The 7,770-nt window shown below is 39.9% G+C and overlaps 1 non-coding gene across 1 annotated transcript; it reads right to left on the bottom strand.

Moving 5' to 3' along the window:
- Nucleotides 1–847: 847 nt before the first annotated feature.
- Nucleotides 848–920, bottom strand: trnas-gga (transfer RNA serine (anticodon GGA)). The gene has a single exon. It is a non-coding gene; the product is annotated as a tRNA-Ser (tRNA).
- Nucleotides 921–7,770: the final 6,850 nt, after the last annotated feature.

Below are 7,770 nucleotides of genomic sequence, written 5' to 3'. Positions count from 1 at the left end.
AAGGAAAAAAAGAGTATACCAGTGGTTTTAAGTGGCTTTCAATTCAACACCGAATATAAAGTCCATGATCTAAATAAACAGTACTTTTAAATAGTTCACAAATGTATGAGCCCACCCGTCATTTGTATTGATGTCACTTTTATATTCACTTAGTAATTAGTGTTTTAACATTTTGATATAGAAGGCAGAATTTCAAATAATATCCCCCACAATTTTTTTTTTTTTAAACCAGAATTTCACACGGCTCACTAGGCTTCTCTAATTTAGGTTTTGTTGTGGTGCAGTGCAGGTAAAAGATTAGTGACACAGAACAAGGCAAGGCAGGAGTGCAAGTTTTTTCCAAAAGATATTTACCAAAAAAACAAAAAAAACAAACAAAAGGCAAACAAAGATCCTGAGTAGACAAGATAAAAAGAAAAAAATAACAAGTGCCAAAATTGAGAAAAAAGTGACCAAAGAAATGTGAGAGACTCCCCACCATAGAAAACAAAACCAGGTAGTGACAACGATTGCAAGCAGACTGTCACATACAGGCAAAACAAATCCCAGTTCAGGGAGGTTCTATGCCAGCTAATTTTGGCCACTGTTGAGATCAAATGAAGGTGTTTTTGATAGACACCAAGCTCTTCTTTAGTTCACAAGATGCTTTCATGCATTGTGGTTTAACTTATGAAATGCTCAAATATCATGTCACAATTGAAATGAGATCCTACTGAAACCCCTATGTGTGTGTTTCTTTCAGCTTGTCCCTTTCGGGGTCGCCACAGCGTGTCATCTCAGATGAACGCACATATGTTTGGCACAATTTTTACGCCGGATGCCCTTCCTGACGCTTCTCAGGGAGTGGAGGCCCCAGTGGGATATGAAACCACAACCCCTGGTTTTCCAAACCAGTGCTCTAACCACTGAGCTACGGGGCCTCGCCTGAAACCCCTATGAATCTACTGTATATTAAAATATAATGACATGGTGATACCCTGTACTTATTGAATCAAATGTATTCCAGAACACATCCATTCTTATGTGTTCAAACTAATTTGCTTAAACACATGGCAGAAAATGTAGAATTTGCCATAATACTATTTCTTTTCACAAAAATGGAAAGTCCCTACTGAGAAGAAAGTTCATTACTTCCAATATTAGAAGGCCCAAACACATGAAACCAATTATAACATTACCTTAGTAATGACTTGACGTAACATTGTCATAATGAGCCCTGCTCTCTCAACCCCCATCTCCAACCCTCTTTGGGTATCCAGATCCCCCCCAAAAAAAGGTTAGAAGGAGGCATGTCTAATTATTTCTAGAAGCTGATTCAAAAAAAAGAGGACTTGGCCAACCAGGATTAGTATGGTGAGTGTCTTTGGTGTCAGACAGGCCACCAGAATAACGGCTAGCAGGATGTACAACATAGGGAAGAAAGGCGGGTGGAAAATTTCCATTGCCAAAGCAGCTAATGGCGAATGCAGGACATGTGTTGCTGCAAGGTGGACAGGTAACTGTTGCAACTGTTTCGGCCAGATCATTGCAATGAGAATTGCTGGAGCATATCTCTTGAACTGCCATGGAGTCAAAACAAAGGCCTTGAGCTGCCACAGACACAGAATTAGGTCTGCATCAGTCTGATCATCTTATGGCAATAAATGTTAAGGGACACCAACTAACAAAAAACAAGGAAAGAAAGAAAAAGAAATAAGGGCAGGCATGAAAGAAGGTGAGCCAACATTAATGGGTGAACAGACTTGCACCATGAGAGGTAAAGTGACAGGCATGGCATGAGATAAGAAACAGGTTTGGAATGCCATGACAAGACATCCAAGGGGCAAAATGATGCAAACAAGAGCGAAAAAGCAACAATCACCTCTACATGAGTGCCTCCATTTACCACCACACAATTATTCCAAACAATTAGTTATAGTGGGAATCCAAGTAAAGGTTCGAGGGGGAAAACATGAGCGAGGGCAAAAGGCAGCAGATATGTAGAGGAACAAGACAACCCTTAAGGGGAGGAACGGGAAGAATCCAAATCAGGGTCTGAGTTGTCATCTGGAAGCATGTTATATATTTTTGGAGCCTTAATCTTCAAAATTGAAATAATCACTTTAGTAAAATATGCAACACAGATGTGTGGACAGAAAAACTATCACAAGAACAAGTAGAACAGAGAGAAATGAGACCCTATTGGCTAAGGAGTGGGTTGCTCAGTAGTCTGATGGTGAAGGTGAGCAGAGCGATGGCATGCAAGCTGACGCCATGTTTCCCGGTGGATCTTTGTTTGCTCTGATCACTCTGTCACAATGGGTGTTTAGCGTGGTGGAGTACTTGTATAGAGCAGGTAGGCCAAAGTCCAAGGACAAGGAATGGTAAGAAGTGCAAGGTATTCTCACAGAAATACTGATTACAAAAAAGGTAAATAAAGGTACTGTGTAGAGGGGCTAAAAAAATAAATCATAATTAACAAAAACTGAAATCCTGTGCAACACCCATAACCATCTACACGAGACTTTCATCAGGCAGATGAGTATGTATGTTCAGCAGCAGGTTTCTGCAGTATTCACAAACTGCTCAACAAAATCTCAACATCTCAAAAATTTCAAAAACTCTTTTGTCCCATCAGCCTTACATATTCACAACTTAGCCATGGTTGGCTGTGAGCAGTGATGATCACAGTTACTTTGTTAGGCGCATAGTTTCTTTATTTTTGCACTTTAAAATTAGAGGACAATCTCCACCTGTCAACATTTACCAACATTATAAGCACAACATTTAATGAGGATGTGTTCCACGCCGTCCCAACGGCAGTAGGCTCAAAAATCTACCTTTCGGCTGGCCTGGGGATGATTAAACCATTGCGGTTTTAGGCAAATATAACCTCTGGTGTCACTTTTCTACAAAGCATGCTGATCATGTTAACTATCAATCAAAGCAGGAATTGATGGCTATGGCTCAGCGGTTAAAATCAGGGCTGCAGGCTCAGCAAAACATCTTTATCTGAAAACTCCGATCCAAGATTCAGTCACACAAGACCCTGAAAGAGCGCCACAGGAATTATAGAGGGAAATTATTATTGTGATACTGTCCAAAAAGCGAAGTTCAACTCTCAAACTGGATGAGTTTTATGCTTCATTAAGCGCAGAAAATTTTTCAAAAATCCAGGAAATGGCAGAGAGGATGTTGGTAGTGTTTGGTTCCTCACATGTGTGTGAATAGACTTAGTGTGATGACCATCAATTAAACATCCAAAAATCCCAGCTGAATGATGACACATCAGATGTGTTTGAGAATTGCCACAACAAAATTAACACCTGACTGTGATGTACAGGGTTCCCTCACTACTTCAAGCTTCACTTTTCATGGTTTCAGCACTTTGCGAGTTTTTATTAATACAAAGGAAAAAAAACATGATTATATAGCCTGATCAACTTATTGCGGGAAGACACGTTGATACAAGGCATGTGATTGTTTCCCGGCGCAGCATCGACCAATGAGAGCATGAGTGGCTTTATCCTTTGGACTGATTGGTTCTTCATCATCACCCAGCAACTTCCCTTTGCGCGTTGTCTTGTCCACGCTGTTGACCATCTCACATATGCACTGTATGTTAGTGCTGTGTTCGTGCTAACTTTATTTTAAGCAATAACGTTTTCTGAATATGCATTTACAATAGCACCTCAGTGTTGTGCCCCAGTGAAAGCTCCCTCCGCGGTGCCCAATCTATGGTAACTCTGCAAGCACTTTTATCCTTTTTGGGATCCAGCGCGAGCAAACAACCACTTTGTGGAGCAAATGGCCACTGTGGTACCTACTGTGATGTCCAGGGCTCCAGACAGGGCACTTTTCTCCTTTTTGGACCCTCCATTGTGATTTGCCCACTCAAGGACAAGGCTTTTGTTTCCAGCAAAGGCTGGTTCGAAAAAGATAAAAAATGATACGGCCTCAGAAATGTGCCCCTGTATGGTATTGATTGTTGTTACGTGACCTAGAATTTCCTAACCTCATCAGTGAGGCAGTAGCAAGTTTGTATGGAACAGGCCTTTTTTGGAAGAAGATGCCTGCGCATACTTATTCAAGGACTGTGTTTATGATCATCATGTGGCAAAGCTGCAGGTGAGTGAACTTAAAGCCTCTATGAGCCTCTCTTTTGCCGTGTGTGTGTGTGTGTGTGTGTGTGTGTGTGTGTGAGAGAGAGAGAGAGAGAGAGAGAGAAAGAGAGAGAGCTAAAGAAAGAAAGAGTGAGACGGGATTCCGCAAGCGTGTGGAGCAGTGAGAGCAGGGGGTCCTTCTTCACGTTTTTTCACATTTCTCGGGGGGTTCTGGTCCCCATGAACAGCGAAAAACTAGGGATTACTATTTAGTGTTAGATTAGTATAGGCTAAAAAGGTAATCAACAAAACAACACTGTTGCTATTAAAATAAATCAAAGTATTAACACAATAATGCCATTTTTTAAATTATTTTTGATCTGTAAGCATCTGGTCATGGCTTGGCTATCCTGTTTTAAAAGTCAATGTGGGCCCTAAGCCAAAAGATTTGCCCACCCATTCCCTAGAAGAACTGGATGAAGTTGCTCAGGAGAGCGGAAATCTGGACTTCCCTGTTTAAGATGCTGCCCCTTCAAAATTACCCTCCGGAAGTGAAAGAAAATGGATGGGTGGGACACTTATTATTTTTATTTTCTGACCCCGTATCTCTCTTCCTCTCTCTATGTGTCTCTCTCCGTCTCTGTCTCCCTCTCTCGCTCTCAATTAATCAATTAATTGATTGAGAGATGGCTCTATCTGTCTCTATCCTTCCCAAACACATTAATGGTGTGTTGAAGTCTCTAAATTGCCCATAGGTGTTAATGTGAGTGTAAATGGTTGTTAAGATGTCCTCTGCACCTGCCTGGTGACCAGTTCACAGTGTACATCCCCTGCCTCTTTTCCAAAGAAAGATGGGATAGACTTCAGCTCCCCTGCGACCCTTGTGAGGGATAGCGGTACAGAAAATGGATGCATGGATTTTTTCCTGTTAAGATTCTCAGTAAGATGAAACAATGTCTGAGCTTTTTTTTTTTTTTTTTTTGCATTTGTTTCAGCACATGGTCTCTATGTAGAGGTGGACTATAGCAAAGGATAATATAGGATCTGTGTTTTTTTTCCAAAGAGATTGACCCCCTCCCTTCCTCTGTCAAACACACACGCATACAGACACACACACACACACACACACACACACACAAACACACACAACACACACACACACACACACAGAGTCAGTGCGCAGGAAGTGAGGGCAACTATGCACTCTGTGTTCCCCACACAGCATTCCAAAGTGAGATGTTTTCAATCCACTCATTATAGAAGGGTTGCACAGGGTCAAGTTCAATGCCAGGCAAAAAGAGCGGCTACTCTGAGGGGACCACTAGACAAACACCCAAGCAAAACACGAATTGATGAAACACACACACACACACACACACATACACGCTGTAATGCAATAGGAACATCATAAATTATAAACTGCTATTCTCAGGATGTTATGTAAATACTCTAAAATTAGCCACATTTTGCATTTGAACTGAAACAAGATATAGTGGAAACAAAAGATCTGAGCAAATGAAGGGAAGACAGAGGTTGGACGGGGTACCGTTTGGATGAGGAGGGGAAACTATCTGGGTAGTAAACATGTTTGGGAGGGGTATGTAATGATGTCGTTAGTATGCATCACAGCCCATATCTTATTCTCTTTGTGTTTCTCTCTCTTCTATTTGTCACTCTATCACCATCATGTTTTTTCCCCATATGCATGCCTTGCCTCCCCCCTGTGAGTTGTTGATTTTTTTTCTGTGGAAGAGACAGCAGTTGTGTGGACAGCAACAAACCTGACTTTACTGGACCAAATGATTTACTGTATGTTTATGATCCCAAATGACTTCATTCATGGCTACATTAGGTGCCTTGGAGTTAGTTTTGTCATGTATTCCGTTTCGGTTTGCAAATGTTTCTTGCAAGTGTTACTCAGATATATATATATATATATATATATATATATATATATATATATATTTTTATTTTTTTTAATTTTTTTTTTTTTTTTTTTTTTTGGAGGAACTTGTTAATTTAGCAATTAGATTTTTCACATTCCTTGTTTTTTTTCTTTACAAATAAATCATTTTTGGTGACTAAACAACCACCTTGCCTCCTCCTTCCCTTCACTTGTGTTAATCACCTTTCAGTGCCAATTTTACTACTTGAAGGTGTCAACTCTGACACTGAACTTAAATACAAATATATTTGAGGGGGGTTACATGGGTACAGAGATAGCTGAAAACCAATTCTAAAATAAGTTCAACATTCATTAAATAGAATAGAATCACTATATTATATTTTAGAAAATTTCTCCCAGGCAAAAACAGTATTTCAGGGAATGACTAGATGATTCACCAAGCACCAGCTATCTTTAGCTTTCGCTTTCTCACCTCTGTCCTGATCCCTCTGTTGGTGATGAACTATGCTGCTTTTGAGACTCAGTAATTACAGTAGAAGTTTCAGCATTTCTGATGAATGGAGAATTTTTTTAGTGACAATATTTTAATGTACAGTATGAGGAGTTTATCTGATCATCAAATCACAAAAGCATCAAATAGTTACACAACTTTAAGTTGAAACCTTCAAAATGTATACACTATAAACTTGGGGTATATATATATATATATATATATATATATATATATATATTATGAGTACATTTTTTATCTATTATCTATTTTTTAGTTTTTAGGTATTTTAGTGAGAAATTGTATCTGCATAAAACAACACATCCAAGGGGGCAAACCTGTTTCGAATTTCGTGTATTAAATCACATAAAAATCAAAATGTTCCCACCTATTTTGGATGCTCGTTAATTTTGATCACCAATCCCCTCCCTGAGATCTCCAACACCGCAGCCCTGGAAATGGGACTATTGGGGATAAAAGAAAACCATAATTTTGTCACGGGATTAATTTGGAGACGTGAGCCATGCCAAATGAAATCCCTGTCAAAACCTCTACTGATTCTTTTCATCGCCTGCAGATCCCTGAGAAATCTGTTCCCCACGGCGTTTATGATTTGACAGTCCAGTAGTTTTGGACTTAGTTCCCCCCTGATACCTCTGACATGTTGACATTAAGTGGTTTCCAAGACAGACAGCATCCCCATTTCAATCACCATTAAGCAGAGGATATGTGGCGTCAGTGTCCACAGAAAGCACCGCCGACATTTCACACAGATACAATGGTGACCAAACAATTGCAAATTCATTAGAGAGGCAGCCATTTCAAGGGAGTGTTGGTTGGTAAATACAGTCCACATGTGACCTTTCACTTTATAAAAAAAAGAAAAAAGTGGGGCTTATTGTATACATGTGTCCTTGTTGAACGTCCTTTTTTTCCACAGCAGCCCTGTCATGTGGAAGAACTTGTTACTTTTTCATTTCTTTTTGCCTTGACATAAGACAGACCGCTCAAGTGAAAGAAAAAGGGACATTTTTAATAGAAAATGGTCCTTCTGTACAACTGTGAGGGGAATTTCACTATTCTATGAAGTTATTTGTGGAACAGTGGAGTGACTGGTTAGTGCATCTGGCTCACAGTTCTAAGGACTGGGGTTCAAATCCCGGATAACCTGTATGGAATTTGCATGTTCTCCCTTTTTCTTTGTGGATTTTCTCTCGGGACTCCAGTTTCCTCCCACATCTCAAATACATGCATGGTAGGTTGATTGAATACTCTAAATTCTCCACAGGTGT

Source organism: Syngnathoides biaculeatus, chromosome 12 (genome assembly GCF_019802595.1).
Source record: "Syngnathoides biaculeatus isolate LvHL_M chromosome 12, ASM1980259v1, whole genome shotgun sequence".
NCBI classification, from domain to species: domain Eukaryota; kingdom Metazoa; phylum Chordata; class Actinopteri; order Syngnathiformes; family Syngnathidae; genus Syngnathoides; species Syngnathoides biaculeatus.
Note: the sequence above shows the minus strand (reverse complement) of the source record. Positions and strands in the feature narration are given on the sequence as shown.